At 34.4% G+C, this 23,076-nt stretch overlaps 1 long non-coding RNA gene and 1 pseudogene across 4 annotated transcripts in view; both read right to left on the reverse strand.

The window, feature by feature from the left end:
- Positions 1-23,076, reverse strand: part of LOC114908706 — a 415,061-nt gene that overhangs the window by 138,809 nt on the left and 253,176 nt on the right. For all 4 annotated transcript variants that reach the window (XR_003797023.1, XR_003797021.1, XR_003797020.1 and 1 more), the window contains one exon: positions 7,165-7,256. This is a non-coding gene — a long non-coding RNA (uncharacterized LOC114908706). The remainder of the gene's footprint in view (positions 1-7,164; positions 7,257-23,076) is intronic.
- LOC114908705 lies at positions 9,064-9,782 on the reverse strand (annotated as a pseudogene).

Raw genomic sequence — 23,076 nt, forward strand, 5'->3', positions numbered from 1 at the left:
TTTGCGGTACGCGGGCCTCTTACTGTTGTGGCCTCTCCCGTTGCGGGGCACAGGCTCCGGAAGCGCAGGTTCAGCGGCCATGGCTCACGGGCCCAGCCGCTCTGCGGCATGTGGGGTCTTCCCGGACTAGGGCACGAACCCGTGTCCCCTGCATCGGCAGGCGGACTCTCAACCACTGCGCCACCAGGGAAGCCCCCATTTTTTTTTAATTTTATTGAAGTATAGTTGATTTACAATGTTGTGCTAATTTCTGCTGTACAGCAAAGTGACTCAGTTATACACACACACACACACACACACACACACACACACACATATATATACATATACATTCTTTTTTAATATTCTTTTCCATTAAGGTTTATCTCAGGAGACTGGATATTGTTCCCTGTGCTATACAGTTAGGACTTTGTTGTTTATCCATTCTTAATGTAATAGTTTGCATCTATTAGGCCCAAACTCCCAGTCCATCCCTCTCCCTCCTCTCCTCCAAAGAAGACATACAGATGGCCAGACGGCACATGAAAAGATGCTCAACATCACTAATTATTAGAGAAATGCAAATTAAAACTACAATGAGGTACCACCTCACACTAGTCAGAATGGCCATCATTAAAAAGTCTACAAATAAATGCTGGAGTGGGTGTGGAGAAAAGGGAACCCTCCTACTCTGTTGCTGGGAATGTAAGTTGGTGCAGCCATGATGGAATATCAGCACTATGGATACAGAGAAGGCTGCTCTAATAGTGATAACACTTTTATATCACTTACCAAGTATCAGGACTTGATCAAAGTTTATAATCTTGATTATTCCTCGCTCACACTCAAAAAGAAAATCTATTTACCATCCTATTATCATCCTCATTCTGTGGAACAACTCTCCTAAGATCACAATCTCTAGCCAGTTCTTCTGATTTTAACAGCTACACTATATTGCTGCTCAAACATAAGACTTGGGACATTAACACATGATACCTATTAATCCAAAGGATTTTGTGGTGAAATAAGATTGAGGATACTGGTTAAAGTTCAGTATAACTGATATTATTAAGCAGATCTCAGGACATTTAATTTGCAAAGGGCATGGTGAATCTCTGGCAGGAGAGGGGTATATATACATAGTGTTTCCCAAAATTGTTTCCTGGGGTACCACATGGGACCACATTCCACGGTGTAAACTTCAATAAAAGCTGCTACAACTTATTAGTGTAGCCAAAATTTGTATATATTCTTGATAGAAAAGAGTTTTATATACAGACTACAAATATGCCCTCTGATAGGGAAAAAAAAAGTTTTAAATCTAATCAGTTGCTTATGGCAAACTATCAATGAAAAGTTACTGAAATCAGGATAAAATTGCCCCTTACTCAGTTGGAAAGTTCCCACCATTACATGGTGAGAGTATTTTCATTGCTAATGAACCAACTTGAAGGTTCACCTCTGAAAGAAAATAAAAAACAAAAATATTTCTTTCTTCCTCGAGTCTGAAGCCTTCTGTCACTCACCTTAGATTCTCAAAACAATTCTGTTTTGCAATTCACATATAGTAACTTCTGTATGCTGCCTGGTAATGGATTAATTCATGCATATGTTTTAAACCCCTCCACAGATTATAGGTTCCTGAAGATCAGAAACCTTGTTCACACCTAACAAATTGTCTTCACAACACCTGGGACCGTAGATGTTCATTGATTTGTTCATGAATGAAAAGGGATACATATGTAACAAAATTATTTTAATGTGCCTTTACTTTCTTTTTGGCAATATAATTATATCCTCCCCATCTTCCTCTTCCTCTTCCTACATTACTAACTATAAATTATGGGAAAATTAAAATTAAAGAAAGCAATGGTTTTGTATTTTCTTTACTCCAAAACTTCTTTCCTTTTTTTTTGATTGTTCTAGTTCTCACCCATTGAATCACATTTCATTTTATATAATTTTTTAATAATGTGGATCTAATTTTTGTCTTACATTTCCACTGTGATATAATTTTATATTGTATATATTCTTTTCAATTATCATGTATAATTTTGAAAAATAGTTTATTTAAAAGATGCACCATACTTTATTTAATACTTACATCAGTATTAGCACTACTATTAGGTATATATGTCACTTACTTTTTTTCCCCTATTACGGATGTCAGTAACCCTGAATTCAATCTATGCAATTATAACCAATTCAAAGGACTCATGAGGAACAGGACAACCTGGTCAAAAGTAGACTGAAGCATGGTGAAAATACTGTGAAAGGTTTCTATCTTAAATTATTAAAAATGTGTGTAAAGTTTAAATAAAGAAGCTCTGGTTCCAAAATTCCAAAATATGAGTAAATATATTAAAATTTTTTTAGGAGATTAATTGTTTTATTCCAAATTGTAGTAAAATATTTACTAGAGTTTGCTGCATTGAATCTTATGTCATTCAGGGTCATCCATCATAGGGAAAGGAAATAGAGTTTAAAAAACAGAAAGAAATTGATAAGAAAGAGGACTGAGAAAACATTGGTATAATCTCAAGTAGTTTTTAAATAGACTGAGGGAAACTAAAACATAAAATTATAAGCATGATGTGAACGCTAGATAAAAGAAAATAGCAGCACTGACATGTTGATCTTGACTTTGCACAGCACAGTAGTCTTTCCCAAGTGAAGCACCCTTGAATTTAAATCTCAAGTGGGTGTTTATACTATGAGAGTTGATAGAGTAATAATGGAATTTGAGAGGCCAAGTGGCTCCTTTAACATGCCTATAACTTGGACTGCTATTTGTCTTCTGTCTTATCTTCCATTCTCACTCCTTTGCTCTTCCTTCCTTCTTTCCTCTCTTATTTCTTTCTATTATCTTACCCTCGAGGGCCACTCAGTAGATTAGACCCTGTCCTCCAAGCTGGAGATACAAGAAAGAACCTCTGTCCCTGCTCTCATGGATCTTATATTATAGTAGGGGAGACATATAAGACAAATAAATAACCGAACACAATCATGACACAGAATAATAAAGAAAAGGAAATGAGGTTCTGTGGTAGTGACTGGCCAGGTGTGTTTGTGTGTGTGTGTGTGTGTGTGTGTGTGTGTTGGAAGGGGTGTGGTTTCTGCTGTTTTAGATGGAATAATCTGGGAAAGCTAACTAGAGTAAGTAATATAAATATTCTAACACATGAACAATACAGAAGACTCAGATACAGGAAGATTCTGGGTAAAATTTTTCAGACAAAAAGCGAAACAAAACAAAACCAAAACCCAGCAGGTGCAAAGATATCATGGCCAGCATGAGGTTGATGATTCAGAGCAAGAGGAAGGCAAGTGTGGCTAGAACACGGTGACTATGCTTGAAAAGAAGTAAGTTCTATATCTTCCTGTCCTCTAGGAACATAAAGCTCTGTATGGCAATCAGAGAAACCACTAAACTACACCTTCAACAGCAAGACCAAAAGGAATGATTATAGAGCCAATTGAACTGATTTTTGGAAGCATGAGAATATTGCAATATCTCAAATGTGCACCGTGGAGCCTCCTTTGTGTCTCCGGGTGAAACTCTAGATTCTCAAATTAATTAGACTGAAAATAAATAGATAAAATCCAAAGTGTGTTGCCTAAATAGAAATATTAGTTTTGTCAGAATGAATAGATAGTGTAATGTTTATAAAATTTGGCTATTCCTTAGGAAAATATTCCCGGATCACACTATTGAGATTTTCAATAATTTGAGAAGTTAATGAGGGATAAATCAGGCTTAATTTTTGAGAAAATCTATTTTTCATCCAATTTACTAAAGCAAAGCATACTCCCCAAATTAAATACAGTATCTGCTTATAGAATTGAAAAGAAAAACAGTGACACATAGGGCTATGATGATACTTTGTATTTTCCAGATACTCACAAAGAAAACCCAGAGAGAGCATTTTAATGTCTGTGTTTCTTAAAAATAAAAATTAAGAAGCAATATAGATTAAATTTTCCATGAAATATGATATAATTCATTGAGAATGAATGATTTCTTCTTTTCTGGAAAGACACTAGAATTTTAACTTTCCATATTAAAAACAAAATCTGAGCTGGAGCCTATAAAAATGTGACAAGGATTGATAACATTCTGAAAAATAGCACAGTTGCATTTTATATAATTGTCCTCAAGGTTGGCTATAATTTGACTTGGATTACAGATCATGTGTGATTTACCATGCATCTTATGTTCTGCTTCATATGTTTCACAAGTTATTTTATTCAAGGATATCTGACCAGATTTCATAGCCCTTGAGAGCACAGAATATATTGCTTCTTTCCCATAATTTTCTGCAGAGTCTGTATTCAAGAAAATTCAGCAAGTTTTCTCTAATAACATAATTTCTACTCTGATGTTATATAAGTTTTGATTATATCACTAGGATGAAATAGACTTTTTTTCTTTGAAAAATTATACTAATTTTCAAATTTTCTTTGAAAATTTTCTTTATGAAATTATACTAATGCCCACCTATATTTTTTCTAGTACTGTAATCATTTCTATTTTACATATAAAATTGTTTTTGTGTAATGTGTAATATATAAAAGCAACTTTTTTATTTAGCTGTAATGAATGGTCAGTTGCCCCAACACAAATTAATGGTTAATCTGTGTTTTCAATATGAAATACCTTTATAATATATTCAATGCCTCACTTATGTCAATAACATTACTTAGCATTTGGTGAAAGCTTAAAATGTTCTAAAATCTTTCTTATTTTACCATTATCCTATTTTTTATACACAAATCTATATGGATGGTACTATTAAAATCCACATTTTACAGATAAAGATACTGAAGTGTACACATGTTAAGTAAAGCTGCCTAATGTCCTGCAGCTAGAATGTGACAGAGAAAGTAAAGTTTGCACAAATAAAAGTGGTGGAAATGTTAATTAAACAGTATTTATTGAGTATAGTTTAAATAAACACATAAAATTCTAAAAAATACTTGAAATGTTTTTTATCCTATGCCTTTTAGACATTTGCCTTAAAGGTTAAACAATACCAGACACTATTCTAAGCATATAACAAGTTTTAATTCATTTAAACCTCAAACCCACCTTAAAAGATAGTTACTGGGAAGAAACTGAGGCAAAAAGGAGATAAGTAACTTTCCCAAGGTCACATGGTAGATAGGTTGCAGACCCAGGTTTCACATCTGGGCAAACTTACACCAGTGTGCATGCTCTTAATTATTGATTATATCCAAATCTTTTCCTTTGATTTGTCTTAATAATCAAGATGTTTTTATATAAAGATGAAGAAATTAGAATATGCAGAATGAGATGTCTTTTTGAATATAATTGTATAACTAGAAAATCCAATAAAATTCAGAAACCAGTTAATATTAAAGCAAATAATTTGGTATAGTATTTCTATATATCAGTAATAGCCAGTCACTAAATACAATTTTAAAAATTCCAATTCAAACTAACACATGTGTAATTTTTTCAACAAAATCAACTGCTTGCTTAATATATTACATCCTACATTTTTCCTTTGAAATGTGTAGTGATATCATATAGAAAATCATTTATTCAAAAGATTCAATGTTTCAATACCTCTAATGAGGAACATGCAAGGTATATGAGCGAAGAATCAGGGAGTTCTCAGAATGAAGATGGTAATTCAGTTGATTCATAGAAAAGGAGTACAAAGTTTCCAGTGGTAAGATAAAGGAATAAGTCCCAGGCAGAAGAAATACTTGTACAAAACAGATAAATATAGGAATGCACAGTTTGCTTTTTATTCAGAAAATGTAAATGTTTTGCTATTTTTAATTTTTATTTTTCAATTATTCCTACTTTTTCCTTTATTACTATATTTCCTTTCTCATACTTTTCTTAGGATTCATCATGTTTTAATTATCTGAGTTCAAATGCCTATTTTTTGTTAAAATGTTCTTTTTCAATAAAGTTGACATTTAAGGCTTTATCTTTAATTACAGCTCTAGTAGCTTTTGTCATAAGTTTTGACAAAAGATTTTCACAGTTTGTAATTGTGTAAATATGAGGTTTGTAGCTTTGCAAAACAATTTTTGACAAAATGTTTACCTGGGAATATATTTTCAGACTTTAAAGTGATTTTTTTCCTTAACTATTTGCTATAAATTTCTAGATTTATTCATTTGTTATTTGCTACTATGACCTGTATGATTTTTTTTTTTGGGACTTTTGTGTTGTAGCTTTTATGCTCAACTTTTGAAAAATGCTATATAAAATGTGATAATGTTTCTCCTATCCTTGAGATTTTATGAATTTATAAGCACTATCTTTTAAAAATATGTTTCATCTATAATGCCCATTTTCTTGTATTTTATGAAGTCTAACATTTAAGTTTAGAACTAAATATTATGCAAGCAAACTCAGAAAATCAATGACTTCAGCCTGTATGGAGTATTATTGAGTTTCAAGAGTAAAATATAATTAGTTGAAGTTAAGAATTTTGCACTAGTTCTATAATTCCAGGCATTTTTTGTACTTACTTAGAGTGTATTTTCTTTTTTATGAATACCATAAAATTATTAGTAGTTCTCTAGGATAGTAACTTAAATTATTTTTAGAACATTAAACTTAGGGAGATTTATTTTAGCATTTAAGCTTACCCTAAACTAGGACATGTGTAAGTTTCTTTAATAAAATTTAATCTTGAAAAATATCAGGTTAATGCCATTCTGGAAATGTGTTAAAGAACTAACATTATTTTAAGTTTTAGCATGAGAATATAAAAAGCAAAATTTTCATGTCACATTTATCCTGTAAACAGTTTTTATTTAATCTTGGAAAAATTGAAGATGTAGTTAAAATTTAAGACTGATTTGATTGATAATATACACATAATATTAATATGTTTCATAAACACGTGAAAATTTGCTGTTGACTCAACATCATACAATGAATAATTATGGTTTATGCATATAATTATAATCACCTCATGACAGTTATTTAGTTTAGGAAGGTTATAAAAATCTGATGTCTCTCATTAGCAATAAATTTATCATTTGTATACAAAAATCACTTTCAAAAAATTTTTGGCATAGTTTTACCTTATGTACTATATTTAGTCCTACAAATGCCTTGCTTACTCATACTGAAGACAGAAAACTTAAAATGATTATCAGAAGTTTCACAGCTAATAAATGGAAAAGGTGATTTACCTTAAATAGTCTGTTTGGATGAAGGCAGTGGTGATGGATCATCTAATGTCTTGAAAGAGCTCCTGATACTTCTGGAATCAGGATCCATGATGCTATAAAACATATGCTAATTAACAATTCTGACGATCAAAAAATTGCAAATAACATTGGGAGCAAATATAAAAGTACTATAATTGAAAATTAATAATAGCCCTTAAAGTACATATATAATAGTATTAGTCAACTTCTCTAATCTTTCAGTAAGATAAAAAATATACAGATTTCACTTAGTAATCATTCATGTCTACTTAATCTTCTTTTATATGTTCATGTCCTTAAACAAGAAGCAAGAAAAAAAGGGAAAAAACATCTAGAACTTAATGACCCATAAATTAAACAATCTCACAATATTCTAGAATTAAATGTCGAGGTTAAAGTAAATTAGACAATTAGCAAAACAAAAATTAGCAATTAAAACTTTTCCAAGAAACAAGTACACCAGAACAAGGTTATGTCACATGGAGAAGAGGGACTGGCTGCTCAGAAACCCAGTAGCATTTGCTTTGGTGGATTCATCACAGTTCAAGGAATGGATAACAGTCTCCCAGGATCAGTTTGTTTGCAATTTAAGAGGAAAGCTGTCTCTGTGCACAGACTCATACTCACAGCAACTGATGGGTATAAACCACTGATATGTATGAATGAAAATGTCATTGTTCATTTACACAGAGAAATTAATCTGTCGAGTGAATCAGAATGTTTAATTCAGCTTCTCTAGCATATTCTCTTTCTGTAGGGAAAATACATTGGAAGAAACCTTCTTAAGAAGTTTAAGTGGAGAACAAGGAATCAATTAGCTGATTTAAATATCTTTCAGGTAAAGCCTAACCTGTGCAATCGGATTGCTAATGTTGGATTGGCCAGAACTCCATCCACTTTGAACCTTGAACCATGCTAAATGAGCAGAATCAACACACTCTTCCCACCCCCCACCTCGACTCTCATGATTGGTCACTTTTCTACCATCTTAATTTTTCTCACGTGAAGAACATAAACCAGTTTTCTGCATAGCAAGCAGTGAATTCTTATATCATAGGAATTAAAGTGCTGAACTTTACCAAACTAGTCCATTACTCATTCACAATATCTTGTTTTACTCTCATTTATGGCTAATCCTGTATTTTCGATACACATTTTATTAGTTTAGATTTTAGAGTAAAATCTAATTCTGGCTTTTGAGAGTACCTCAATTCAGCCCATATTTGTCTTTCATCTATTAAATGTGATTCTTTTTTTGTTGATATTGAGTTTCATAAATATTTTCAGAATATTTTGAGAATTTGTAGATATGCACACATATTTTATGGATATGAATCTATAGATACATATTTTGATATAGATAGATAATTTCTCAGGAAGTCAGGAAATACTCATCCAATTTGTGTCTGCAGTAGGCATATGGGTATACATAGCAATTGGGTATTTTTTAATATTGATTCACTTGAAGTTTTTCAATTAGTATGTGAAAAGTTATTCATAGTTTACTCATTTATTGAAAAAAAATGGTCTTCAGCTCAACAATAATTACATACTGAATTAAATTCTCTCTTTACTCCCTTCCCCTCACTAACCTTTAATGAGATTAGCTGGAGTATTTGGAATGCAAAGTGATATTGTGTAAGAAAAGAACAAACAAACATTTTTATGTAGCACACTCTCCTGCTTTGGGATTCTCTCTAGTGAAGGTTATTTAACCTTAGCTTAGTCAAATAAAGACATTTTTCTTTGGAGAGATGCCTTGTTGCTGTCTACTCAAGGTAGTTCACTTTTCATTTTTGTATATTGAAATGCCTGTTTTATTTTTTAATCCAAAATGTGTTTATTGGGATGGTTTCCCATTCATCTTGATTCAAAGTGCTTTTAGTGCTGCTTCCCTTGGAAGGAGCATCCTTCTGTAAGCCTTGTTTTCCCTCTTGTGGGCTAGCAGAGGACAGTAGAGCAGCCAACACACAAAACTACTGTTTGTGTATGGCTAAAGATGGTGGTGATTTTATAGCATCCTGGATATTTCACATCCATGAAGTAGGGATTGGGGTTCTGCACCAGGTACTTCTTCTTGTGTTTCCTCTTCTCTTCTGGAGAGGGATGAAGAAAATTATTTTCAAGAGGCATGTTCTCCTAGGGAGGTCATCACCAAGTGAAAGGTTGAAACGCCTCTTTGTTTCAACATTGGTTAGCTCCACAAATGTTAATATTCTGAATCACACATATTATTTTATTTTTTTTTCCTTTGAAGTATATTTTTATTTTATTAATTTTCAAGGGCATCAGAGGCTTAAAGTAGCAGTAGCAATTACTACTAATTAATCAAATAATGGGGCTTTACATATACACTTTATGGAGGAGACTACTAGCTGATGTCAAACCCGCTAACTTTTCTTCCTGGAAACATAGCTCCACTACATTTTTAAGACTCCAATGAAATTAGGAATGGTCATGTGACTGAGTTCTAGTCAGTGAGTTATGCACACAGTTAAAAATTTCTTTCCATGATTCTATGTTCATTTGTCTGGGTGGAATGGAAACAAATACTAGAGTGAACTTGAGAGCCAGGTGTTTGTGTGACCACAAGATGGAAGTATCCTGAGACTCTGCTTGGACTCGATGAATATTCAGCTAATAAGAGTGAAATCTTAGGCTTAAACAAAGATTTTCTCACTCAAAATTATTATTACTATTTTGTCATTTGCGATGTTGTCAAATATGGCGATTTTACAGAATATTTGAAAGTTCAGTACCTAGAGTCAGAGAAACCTGCATTTACAATGATTCCAATACTTACTAGCTGTGTGGACTTGGGAACATTTCTTAATCTTTGCCTTTTTTTTCTATCTATAAAATTGAAGTTATAACAGTTTTTACATTATAATATAGGATTAGGTGAGAATATTTAAGTTAAAGGCTTACCAGAATTCTTTATACATAATAACCATAAACCAATGAGAGATTGTTTGATGTTTGATATGAAGTCCTCCAAAGAGTGTAAAATTTGGGAACTACCTTCTCTCTCCTAAATTACATACTCCTTTTGCCCATCTTTCTTTATTTATGTCAAGCTTTTTATATAAATCTATGGTTTTCAAATGGGTACGTATCAAAATTCTCTCTTGGACTTTCTTCTTTAACAACAAAAAAGAAATAGAAAATTTAAAAATAACGTGCAGAATTAAAAACAGAGTATCATGTTAAAATACATGTAATAAAGGTAGGTGGTGAAATATATATTCTTATATACATTACATTCTGTTTGGTAGCTTTGTAAATAGTGGAGAAATGACTGGTGGATGAAAGGTAGCATTTAAAGTTGTGTACTGAAATTACTGTGATCATCAAGATGACAGCAGGTTATAAACTATTAAAATTTTTGAGGTGCTCCTGTTTATCAATTTTATAGAGCCTTACCACATATTATTGAAGTTGATATGAAAAATACTAGAGGAAATGGAAATAAACAGTAAATAGGACAAAGTCAGAATGACCCCAGCTGGGTGGAATATCTAGAGCGAGTACAGTAAGGGTTTGAGAAAAAGAACAAAAGTAAAGTACAAAGATGGCTTTTAGATTATAATAAAAGCCAGTTTATTGAGCCTGAGGAATGGAGAATTTTTAAGGTACCTCAGACCTGTTGCATGTCTTTGGTACCTGTTGTATGACTTGGCTAGGTCACCTAAAGGAACTAGGGTAAACTGGATGCTTGGTACCTGCAAACTGCCTCATCTATTCTATTTGGTGATAATTTTAGGTCCAGGAGATGATAGAGCTCATTCTTACTGGGTGGTGGTTTTGGGAACTTTCCCTAATACTTCCTGCTTTTTCCCAAAGGGATAAGGCCCAATTAATGGGCTTGGCACTGGTATACAGGAGTTAAATCTCACACCAGCCTACTTGCATTCTTCATCTCAGTGATAATGACTGTTAACAGTCTGAGGTGTTTTTCCAAGTCTTTGGCTAAGTATTATATTTTCATAGGCAGTCAGTACATGACCATTGAATAAATGGATAAGAGCCATGAGGGCTGTAGGAAGAGGAAGGATAACTAACATTTTATTGGGGATATATAATATTTCATGAACTTTATGATTTTTTAAAATTCAATATTCACAATTGCCTCATTATGTCCCCATTTTTAATGTGAGAGATGTTAGTGAAGTTAGTTACTTACCCAGGACCACACAGTGGGTGAATGATAGAGCTCAGATGCAAAAAATGGGCTATTTAAATTTAAACTTTCAAATTCTGGCTCAGCTATGCAACCGTAGGCAAGTTATTTAAAATTTCTCACCTGTTTCTTCAGCTGGAAACTGAGAATGATAACAATACCTCATAGGGCTTTTTCATGAATTTTAAATGGTTCTTTTAAAGTCCTTAGAACAGTACCAGGCACATAGTAAGCTGCATGAACTATTATTATTATTATTATTATGCTATGTCATGTTTCCTACTCACTACCACACCACTAAATGCCACCTCCCTTCTTCCTCACCACTGAAAAATGCAGTTAGTTTTATTTTAACCTATCTTTGTTGCATTTGGTGAGAGGTGTAAACTAATTTATGTTGAGGCCCTTCTACAAGCTCTGCACTGAGTGTTCTTGGTGATTTTGTAATGTTGTTCTGCTTGCATGTTACATATTAGGTACATAGGGTGGATATCACAGGCAAACCCTCATTAATTTCTCCTCTTTTTTCAGTACCTGGAAGTACTAACCTGCTGCCAGGTTTTTGTTCTTTGTTTATGTATCAATTCTCTGGCTTCCAGAACTTCGCATTTGCTGTTCCCTTGTTTTTGACATGAACGCTTCCAGGAAGTCACCCTTGACTCTCTAAGCTTAGTTTCTTCAATTCTATTGTACTTAGAGTTCATCTTAAGGGCAGGGACTGGATAGTTGTTTGCAATTGCATAAACTTAAAAAAAGTTTGTAAATAAAATCAATACTAAAAATAAATATATAAAATATTAAAATTAAATTTAATTAAAATTAAAATAATATATAAATACTTTAAAAAATAAAATAACATTTACAGAATATTTAAACTAAGCTCTCTTATAGGTTCTTTAAAAATAAGCTCTCAAAATAAGAAATATAAATTTTCAAAGGATAGTAATCTATATTCATTGCATGTATCTGAGACTATTGTGTTGGATCAGGCTGGAAGAACTACATTTATTATAGAGAGTTCCACATATTTAGCAGTCTACTTGGTAAATATCACTAGATAGTTCTAATTCTTCAAATATGCAATAAGTATATTTATTTAATTGGCTGAACTCTATTCCTAAAGATTTGAAAATAGAAATATTTTTTAAAAATCTAAAACTCATTAAATGGGAAAAAAATTCTTCCTGCTTTCAACCTGTTTCTCTCAAATATGGTGAAATCAACTTTTAAGCCTCATCAAATAATGATTTGTGGATTCTGCATAAGCAACATCAATTTTACTAATAGAGGCAATTTTGTCAAACTACTCTTTTTGAAAATAGAGGCATCTCACTGACTTTGTGCCCCTTAGCAGTTATTAGATTGAGATAAGCACCATTTTGGAATTCAGAACTGGTGTCTGGGATCAAAATGAACATAGGATAATGATAATGTTAAATACTTATGGTTCCTAATGAGTTATGTTTTTACAATGGGGCTTGAATTTCCCTGAGAGGAATATGATAGGGCCATATCCCCAATTACATTAAAGTTCACGTCATTAGAGGGTAATTTGTGAGAAATGCTAGCATAGATTTCTAATACCATTTGTGGTATCTAACTTCTAGAGATCTAAAATCTAAAACCCTTTCAAAAGTTTGGATTTATTTAAAACTGTCTTAGAAGTAAGTGATTTATGAGGGCACTGGCTAATGACTATTTTGAAAAGGATTTCTTTTGAACACTCTGATGCTAATTATATCATGAATTACACTCAGATATGACAGGATAGCACCTCTCGGATTCTGAGTTTCTGAAATGCTGAATTTCTGTTCAAGAAGGTATGGCTGATAATTTAGAGTTTTTTTCTTTAACTATTAACCAGAATCTTTGGTATCTAGCTCCCAAAATAAACAAAAAGAAACAAATGAATAAAGTTACAAAAAGCAAGTTCATATCACTCTTTAAATTTTGTGCCTACTTAGTTATGTTAAATGGAGATTAATTAAGTTAAATGGCTAGGATTATTAAAATTAAAAAAAATAGCTGTAATAATTAAAACCACCATCCATCTGCAGAACTCTTCATCTTGCAAAACTGAAACTCTGTACCCAGGAACAATAACTCCCCATTCACTCTGCCCCAAGACCTGCCAACCACCATTCCATTTTCTATCTCTATAACTTTGACTACTCTTGGTACTTCATATAAGTGGAATAATACAGTTTTTGTCTTTTTGATTGGCTTATTTCCCTTAGCATGATGTCCTCAAGGTTTGAGCATATTGTAGCACGTCAGAATTTCCTTCTTTTTAAGGTTGAATTATATTCTATTGTATGTTTATACCACATTTTGCTTATTCATTCATGTCAGTGGACACTGGGTTGCTTTCCATGTTTTAGCTATGAATGCTGCTATGAACGTGGGTACACAAATATCTCTTGATGTAGTGATCATGTTTGATGTTTAAGACCCTGCTTTCAATTCTTTAGGGTACTCATCCAGAAGTGAGATTGCTGGATCATATCTTAATTCTATTTTTAATTTTTTGAATAACTGCCATACTGTATTTTACAACACCTGTACCATTTTATATTCCCACCAACAGTGCACAATTGCCTCAATCCTTCCACATCCTCACCAACACTTGTTTTTATTTATTCTTTGCAACAGCCATCCTAATGAGTGTGAGTGGTTTTTCATTGTGGTTCTGATTTGCATTTCCTTAATGATTATTGATGCTGAACATCTTTTCATGTGTTTATTGGCTATTAATATATCTTATTTGGAGAAATGTCTATTCAAGTTTTTTTGCCCATTTATGAATCAGGTTGTTTTTGTTGTTGAGTTTTAGGAGTTCTCTATATATCCTGGATATTAATCCCTTATCATATATACGATTTATAAATAGTCTCTCCCATTCAGTAGGCTGACTTTTCACTCTGTTGGTACACCAGTTTTAATTTTCATAAAGATCAATTTGTCTATTTGTTCTTTTGTTACCTACCTGTGTCTTTGGTGTCATATCCAAGCTATGTCTTTGGATCTAAAGTGAGCCTCTTATAGGACTTACTTCTGCTATCTCGCTGTTTGTTTTCTATATGTCTTACAGATTTCTTATCCCTAATTTCTGTCTCTTTGTATTTAGTTGATATTTTTTTGGCTGCGTGGGTCTTAGTTGCTGCGCGGGCTTTTTCTAGTTGTGCCAAGCAGGGTCTACTCTTCGTTGCACTGTGCGGGGTTCTCATTGTGGTGGCTTCTCTTATTGTGGAGCACAGGCTCCAGGCGTGCGGGCTTCAGTAGTTGCACCACGCAGGCCCTGGGGCGTGTGGGCTTCAGTAGTTGTGGTGCGTGAGCTCAGTAGTTGTGGCTCGCAGGCTCTAGAGTGCAGACTCAGTAGTTGTGGCATATGGGCTTACTTGCTCCTCGGCATGTGGAATCTTCCTGGACCAGGGATCAAACCCATGTCCCCTGCATTGGTAAGCGGATTCTTAACCATTGCGCCACCAGGGAAGTCCCTAGTTAATTTTTATAGTGAAATATTTTAGTTCATTTCTCATTTCCTTATGTGCATATTCTGTAACTATTTTCTTTATGGTTGCCATGGAGAGTACATTTAATATCCTAAAGCTAACACACTAATTTGAATTTATTATAACTTAACCTCGGTAACATAAAAAACCTCTGCTCATTTACAGATATGAAACCACTCCTTTCAGTTTTCTTTTCTTTTTTTTGCTGTGAATGTACTTTATATATATTTTTTGAAATTTTGTTATACAGCAGGTTCTCATTAGTTATTTATTTTATACAGATTAGAGTATATATGTCAATCCCGATCTCCCAATTCATCCCACGACCACCACCACCCCCATCCCCCAATTTCCCCTTTGGGGTCCATATGTTTGTTTTCTACATCTGTGTCTCTATTTCTGCATTGCAGACCAGTCCATCTGTATGATTTTTCTAGATTCCACATATATGTGCTAATATAAAATATTTGTTTTTCTCTTTCTGACTTACTTCACTGTGTACGACAGTCCTAGGTCCATCCTCATCTCTACAAATCACCCAATTTAGTTCCTCTTTATGGGTGACTAATATTCCATTGTATATATATATTTTTTATCCATTTGTCTGATGATGGGCATTTAGGTTGCTTTCATGACCTGGCTATTGTAAACAGTGCTGCAATGAAGAGTGGGGTGCATGTGTCTTTTTGAATTATAGTTTTCTCTGGGTATATGCCCAGTAGTGGGATTGCTGGGTCATATGTTAATTCTATTTTTAGTTTTATAAGGAACCTCCATACTGTTCTCCGTAGTGAGAACATAGCTGTATCAATTTATGTTCCCACCAACAGTGCAAAAGTGTTTCCTTTTCTCCACATCCTCTCCAGCATTTGTTGTTTGTAGATTTTCTGATGATGCCCATTCTAACTGGTGTGAGGTGATACCTCATTGTAGTTTTGATTTGCATTTCTCTAATAATTAGTGATGTTGAGCGGCTTTTCAACATCATCTTGGCCATCTGTATGTCTTCTTTGGAGAAATGTCTATTTAGGTCTTCTGCCCATTTTTGGATTGTGTTATTTGTTTTTTTTGATATTGAGCTGCATGAGCTGTTTATATACTTTGGAGATTAATCCTTTGCCCATTGATTTGTTAGCAAATATTTTCTCCCATTCTGAGGGTTGTCTTTTCATCTTGTTTATAGTATCTTTGTTGTGCAAAAGCTTTTAAGTTTCACTAGGTCCCATTCGTTTATTTTTATTTTTATTTCCATTACTCTAGGAAGTGGGTCAAAAAAGATCTTGCTGTAATTTATATCAAAGAGTGTTCTTCCTATGTTTTCCTCTAAGAGTTTTCTAGTGTCCAGTCTTACATTTTCGTTTTTAATCCATTTTGAGTTTATTTTTTTGTATCGTGTTAGGGAGTGTTCTAATTTCATTCTGTTACATGTAGCTGTCCAGTTTTCCCAGCACCACTTATTGAAAAGTCTGTCTTTTCTCCATTGTATATCCTGGCCTCTGTCATAGATTAGTTGACCATAAGTGCATGGGTTTATCTCTGGGCTTTCTATCCTGTTCCATTGATCTATATTTCTGTTTTTGTGTCAGTACCATATTGTCTTGATTACTGTAGCTTTGTAGTATAGTCTGAAGTCAGGGAGACTGATTCCTCCAGCTACATTTTTTTCCCTCAAGATTGCTTTGGCTATTCGGGATCTTTTGTGTTTTCATACAAATTTTAATATTTTTTGTTCTAGTTCAGTAAAAAAAATGCCACTGGTAATTTGAGAGGCATTGCATTGAATCTGTAGATTGCTTTGGGTAGTATATTCATTTTCACAATATTGACTCTTCCAATCCAAGAATATGGTATATCTCTCCATATCTTTGTGTCATCTTTGACTTCTTTCATCACTGTCTTATACTTTTCTGAGTAAAGGTCTTTTACCTCCTGAGGTAGGTTTATTCTTAGGTATTTTATTCTTTTTGTTGCAATGGTGAATGGGATTGTTTCCTTAATTTCTCTTTCTTGTTGTTAGGGTATAGGAATGCAAGAGATTTCTGTGTACTAATTTTGTATCCTGAAACTTTATGAAATTCGTTGATTCGCTCTAGTAGTTTTCTGGTAGCATTTTTAGGATTCTCTATGTATAATATCATGTCATCCGTAAAGACTGACAGTGTTACTTCTTCTTTTCCAATTTGTATTTCTTTTATTTCTTTTTCTTCTCTGATTGCCTTGGTTAGGACTTCTAAAACTATGTTAAATAACAGTGGTGAGAGTGAACATCCTTGTCTTGTTCCTGATCTTAGAGGAAACGCTTTCAGTTTTTCACCATTGAGAATGATGTTTTCTGTGGGTTTGTCGTATAGGGCCTTTATTATTAGAGGTAGGTTCCCTCTATGCCCACTTTCTGGGGAGTGTTTATCATAAATGGATGTTGAATTTTGTCAAAAGCTTTTACTGCATCTGTTGAGATGATCACATGATTTTTCTTCTTCAATTTGTTAATATGGTATATCACATTGATTGATTTGCATATACTGAAGAATCCTTGCATCCCTGAGATAAATCTCACTTGATCATGGTGTATGATCCTTTTAATGTGTTGTTGGATTCTGTTTTCTAGTATTTTGTTGAGGATTTTTGCATCTAAATTCATCAGTGATATTGGTCTCTAATTTTATTTTTTTGTAGTATCTTTGTCTGGTTTTGGTATCAGGGTGATGGTGGCCTCATAGATTGAGTTTGGGAGTATTCCTTCCTCTGCAATTTTTTGGAAGAGTTTGAGAAGGATGGGTATTAGCTCTTCTCTAAATGTTTGATAGAATTCACCTGTGAAACTATCTTGCCCTGGACTTGTTTGTTGGAAACTTTTTAATCACTGTTTCAAATTCATTACTTGTGATTTGTCTGTTCATATTTTTTATATCTTCCTGGTTCAGTCTTGGAAAGCTATACCTTACTAATAATTTGTCCATTTCTTCCAGGTTGTCCATTTCATTGGCATAGAGTTGCTTGTAGTAGTCTCTTAGGATGCTTTGTATTTCTGTGGTATCCATTGTAACTTCTCCATTTTCATTTCTAATTTTATTGATTTGAGTCCTCTCCCTCTCTTTCTTGATGAGACTGGCTAAAAGTTTATCAATTTTGTTTTTCTCAGAGAACCAGCTTTTAGTTTTATTGATCTTTGCTATTGTTTTCTTTGTTTCTATTTCATTTATTTCTGCTCTGATCTTTATGCTTTCTTTCCTTCTACTAAATTTGGGTTTTGTTTGCTCTCCTTTCTCTATTTCCTTTAGGTGTAAGCTTAGATTATTTGAGATTTTTCTTGTTTCTTGAGGTAGGATTGTATAGCCATAAAATTCCCTCTTAGAACTGCTTTTGCTGCATCCCATAGGTTTTGGATCGTAATGTTTTTGTTGTCATTTGTCTCTAGGTATTTTTTTATTTCCTCTCTGATTTCTTCAGTGATCTCTTGCTTATTTATTAATGTATTGTTTAGCCTCCATGTGTTTGTGTATTTTACGTTTTTTTCCCTGTAATTTATTTCTAATCTCATAGTGTTGTGGTCAGAAAAGATGCTTGATATGTTTTCTTAAATTTACTGAGGCTTGATTTGTGACCCACGATGTGATCTGTTCTGGAGAGTGTTCCATGTGCACTTGAGAAGAAAGTGTAATCTGCTGTTTGGGGATGGAATGTCCTATAAATATCAATTAAATCTTTCTGGTCTATTGTGTTATTTAAAGTTTGTGTTTCCTTATTAGTTTTCTGCCCAGATGATCTGTACATTGGTGTAAGTGAGGTGTTAAAGTCCCCCACTATTATTGTGTTACTGTCGATTTCCTCTTTTATAGCTGTTAGCAGTTGCCTTATGTATTGAGGTGCTCCTAAGATGGGTGCATAAATATTTACAACTGTTATATCTTCTTCTTGGATTGATCCCTTGATCATTATGTAGTGTCCGTCTTTGTCTCTTGTAACATTCTTTAAAGTCTGTTTTATCTGATATGAGTATTGCTACTCCAGCTTTCTTTTGATTTCCATTTGCATGGAATATCTTTTTCCATCACCTCACTTTCAGTCTGTATGTGTCCCTAGGTCTGAAGTGGGTCTCTTGTAGACAGCATATATATGGGTCTTGTTTTTGTATCCATTCAGTCAGTCTATGTCTTTTGGTTGGAGCATTTAATCCATTTACATTTAAGGTAATTATCGATATGTATATTCCTATTACCATTTTCTTAATTGTTATGGGTTTGTTTTTGTAGGTCTTTTTCTTCTCTTGTATTTCCCACTTAGAGAAGTTTCTTTAGCATTTGTTGTAGAGCTGGTTTGGTGGTGCTGAATTCTCTTAGCTTTTGCTTTTTTGTAAAGCTTTTGATTTCTCCATTGAATCTGAATGAGAACCTTGCTGGGTAGCGTAATCTTGGTTGTAGGTTCTTCCTTTTTATCATTTTAAATATATCATGCCACTCCCTTCTGGCTTGTAGAGTTTCTGCTGAGAAATTGGCAGTTAACCTTATGGGAGTTCCCTTGTATGTTATTTGCCATTTTTCTCTTGTTGCTTTTAATAATTTTTCTTTGTCTTTAATTCTTGTCAATTTGATTACTATGTGTCTCGGCGTGTTTCTCCTTGGGTTTATCCTGCCTGGGGCTCTCTGCGCTTCCTGGACTTGGGTGGCTATTTCCTTTACCATGTTAGGGAAGTTTTCAACTATAATCTCTTCAAATATTTTCGGGTCCTTTCTCTCTCTCTTCTCCTTCTGGGACCCCTATATTGCAAATGTTGGTGCATTTAATATTGTCCCATAGGTCTCTTAGGCTCTCTTCATTTCTTTTCATTCTTTTTTCTTTATTCTGTTCCATGGCAGTGATTTCCACCATTCTGTCTTCCAGGTCCCTTATCTGTTCTTCTGTCTCAGTTATTCTGTTATTGATTCCTTCTAGTGTATTTTTCATTTCAGTTATTGTATTGTTCATCTCTGTTTGTTTGTTCTTTAATTCTTCTAGGTCTTTGTTAAACATTTCTTGCATCTTCTTGTCCTTGCCTCCATTCTTTTTCCAAGGTCCTGGATCATCTTCACTATCATTATTCTGAATTCTTTTTCTCAAAGGTTGCCTATCTCCACTTCATTTAGCTTTTTTTCTGGGGTTTTATCTTGTTCTTTCATCTGGTACATAGTCCTCTGCCTTTTCATTTTGTCTGTCTTTCAAGCATTTGAAAGAATGTGAATATGGTTTTCTTTCCACAGGCTGCAGGATTGTAGTTCTTCTTGCTTCTGCTGTCTGCCCTCTGGTGGATGAGGCTATCTAAGATGCTTGTGCAAGCTTCCTGAGGGGTGGGACTGGTGATGTGTAAAGCTGGGTGTTGCCTTGGTGGGCAGAGCTTTAATCCACTTATCTGCTGATGGGTGCGGGTGAGTTCCCTCCCTGTGGTTGTTTGGCCTGAGGCAACCCAGCACTGGAGCCTAGAGGCTCTTTGCTGGGGCTAATGGTGGACTCCATGAGGGCTCACGCCAAGGAGTACTTCCCAGAACTTCTGCTGCCAGTGTCCTTTTCCCCATGGTGATGCACAGCTGCCCCCTCTGCTGATGCGGGAGACCCTCCAAGTCAAGCAGATAGGTCTGGTTCAGTCTCCTATGGGGTCACTGCTCCTTGCCCCTGGGTCCTGATGCACACACTACTTTGTATGTGCCCTCCAAGAGTGGAGTCTATGTTTCCCCCAGTCATGTCAAAGTCCTGCAATCAAATCAAGTTTTGCCTTCAAAGTCTGATTCTCTGGGAATTCCTCCTCCCATTGCCAGTGGATTGGGAAGGCTGATATGGAGCTCAGAACCTTCACTCCAGTGGTGGACTTCTGTGGTATAATTGTTCTCCAGTTTGTGAGTCACCTACCCAGCAGTTATGTGATTTGATTTTATTGTGATTGCGCCCCTCCTACCATCTCACTGTGGCTTCTCCTTTGTCTTTGGATGTGGGGTATATTTTTTGGCAAGTTCCAGTGTCTCCCTGTCAATGACTGTTCAGCAGTTAGTTGTGATTCTGGTGTTCTCGCAAGAGGGAGTGAGCACACGTCCTTCTACTCTGCCATCTTGAACCAATCTTCACTCCTTTCAGTTACTGATGTCAAAAAATTACATTGTATGTCCAAAAACATAAACCAGAAAAATTTTAGTGCACTAATCTTTTAAATTCTATAGAAAACAATATGTAGAGTTACAAACCAAAGTTACTAATACTAGATTTTAGTCTAATAATTGTTTTTTTAAAGTATTAGTATCTTAAATCATGTAAAAACAAAAAGTGGTGTCACAGACCATTCTTTTAATACTAGCTTTTATAACTGCATATGTATTTACCTTCACAAGATCTTTATTCCTTCATACAACTTTGAGTTACTGTCTAGTGTCCTTTCATTTTAAACTGTAAAACTTCATTTAGGGCTTCTTGCAAGGCATGTCTAATGATAATAAACTCCCTCAGTTATTGTTTAACTGGGACTGTGTTAATTTCTCCTTTATATTTGAAAGACAGTTTTGTTGGATATAGGAGTCTTAGGTGACTTTTTTTTTTTTTTCTTTTAGCACCTTGAATATCACCTCACTGACTTCTGGCCTCCAAAGTTTCTGATGAGAAAGCTACTGGTGATCCTTGTACATGATGAGTCACTATTCTCTTTCTGCTTTCAGGATTCTCTCTTTGTCTTTGTTTTAAAATGCTTCCATTATATGGTATCTTAATGTGGGTCCCTTTGAGTTCATTCTACTTGGTGTTCATTGAGCTACTTGGATATTTATAGTCACATCTTTCATCAAATTTGGAAAGATTTTGGCCATTGTCTCTTCAAATAATGTCTCTGCCTCTTTCTCTTGTCCTTGTGGGAGTCCCACAATACATACATTGGTCTGGTTGATGGTATTCCATAGGTACCTCAGGTTTTATTCACTTTCCTTCAGTCATTTTTCTTTCTGTTTCTCAGAAGATAATTTCAGTTTTGCTTTATTAAATTTATTGATTCTTTCTTCTGTCTGCTCAAAACAGCCTTTGAATCCTTATAGTGTATTTTTATTTCTGTTATTGTACTTTTTCAGCCCTATAATTTTTTGCTTGTTTGTTTTTTTAGGTTTTCAGTCTCTTTATTGATATTTCCATTTTGTCCATACATCATTTTCATGACTTTCCCACTTCTTCCTTAGTTATTTGAATATCTTTAGGATGCTGTTTTAAAGTCTTTGTCTAGCAGATTTGTTGTCTAGTCTTCCTCAGGGACAGTTTCTGTTGTTTTATTTTTTACTATGATTGGTTCATATTTCCTTGGGGTTTTTTGCACGCTTTGTGATTTTTCTTGAAAACTGGACATGTGAATTGAATAATGTAATAACCCTGGAAGTCAGGTTATCCTCCTTTCCGAGAGTTTGTTGGGTTTTATTTATTTTGTTTTATTTTTGATTGATGCAGGTTGTCTCTGTGCTGAGGTGTAAACCTAAGGTTTTCTTAGGTCCTTTCTGAGCCTGTGCCTTTCCCTCAGCATTTATAGTGACCCTGTAATTTACCCCATATATTCAGTTGCTTTTGAATGTCCTAATACTTCCAAAAGAGGAAAAAAGGAAAAATAAATTAAGAAGGGAAGCACAGCAGCCCCTAAATCCCCCGGAAATCACTTCAGTCAAAGGGAAGTGTTCGAAACAATGAAGGGTGGGTAGTGCAATAAAGGCTGCCCACTTCTGTGACTGCACCTCCACGGTGAGAAGGAGCAATCAGTGTTCAGAACACAGATCCCCAGTATTTGTAGGACAGGGTCCTTATTTCCCACCCTGCTTCCTGCAAGCTTCATGCAAGCTTCTCCAGGAATACATGCACAGCTGCCTGCTATTAGGCTAGGTGGTGGGAATGTTATCCATTAATAAACTAAGAGCTGAAATTGACTGAAATTAACTGAAATTCACCACCCAAGATTTCCCCTGGAAGTTGCAAGTCTTCAAAAGACCTCAGAGTCCCAAAATATTTACTTCAGACAGTTCTGCCAGTGTAGTTGTTGTCTAGGTGGGAAGACAGATTGTTGGTGCTTCCTATTCCACCATCTTGTCAGACTCCAAGTTCTTTTGAATTAAATTCTTAAGTATATAAAGTGGGGATAATGACAAATGCTTGTCCTCCCAGGATTAATATAAGGATGAAATGAAGTAATGCATATAGTACATAGAAAGTATGCAATGA

This window comes from Monodon monoceros, unplaced genomic scaffold (assembly GCF_005190385.1).
Source record: "Monodon monoceros isolate NGI ecotype Baffin Bay Population unplaced genomic scaffold, NGI_Narwhal_1 Super_Scaffold_4, whole genome shotgun sequence".
In the NCBI taxonomy this organism is placed as follows: Eukaryota; Metazoa; Chordata; class Mammalia; order Artiodactyla; family Monodontidae; genus Monodon; species Monodon monoceros.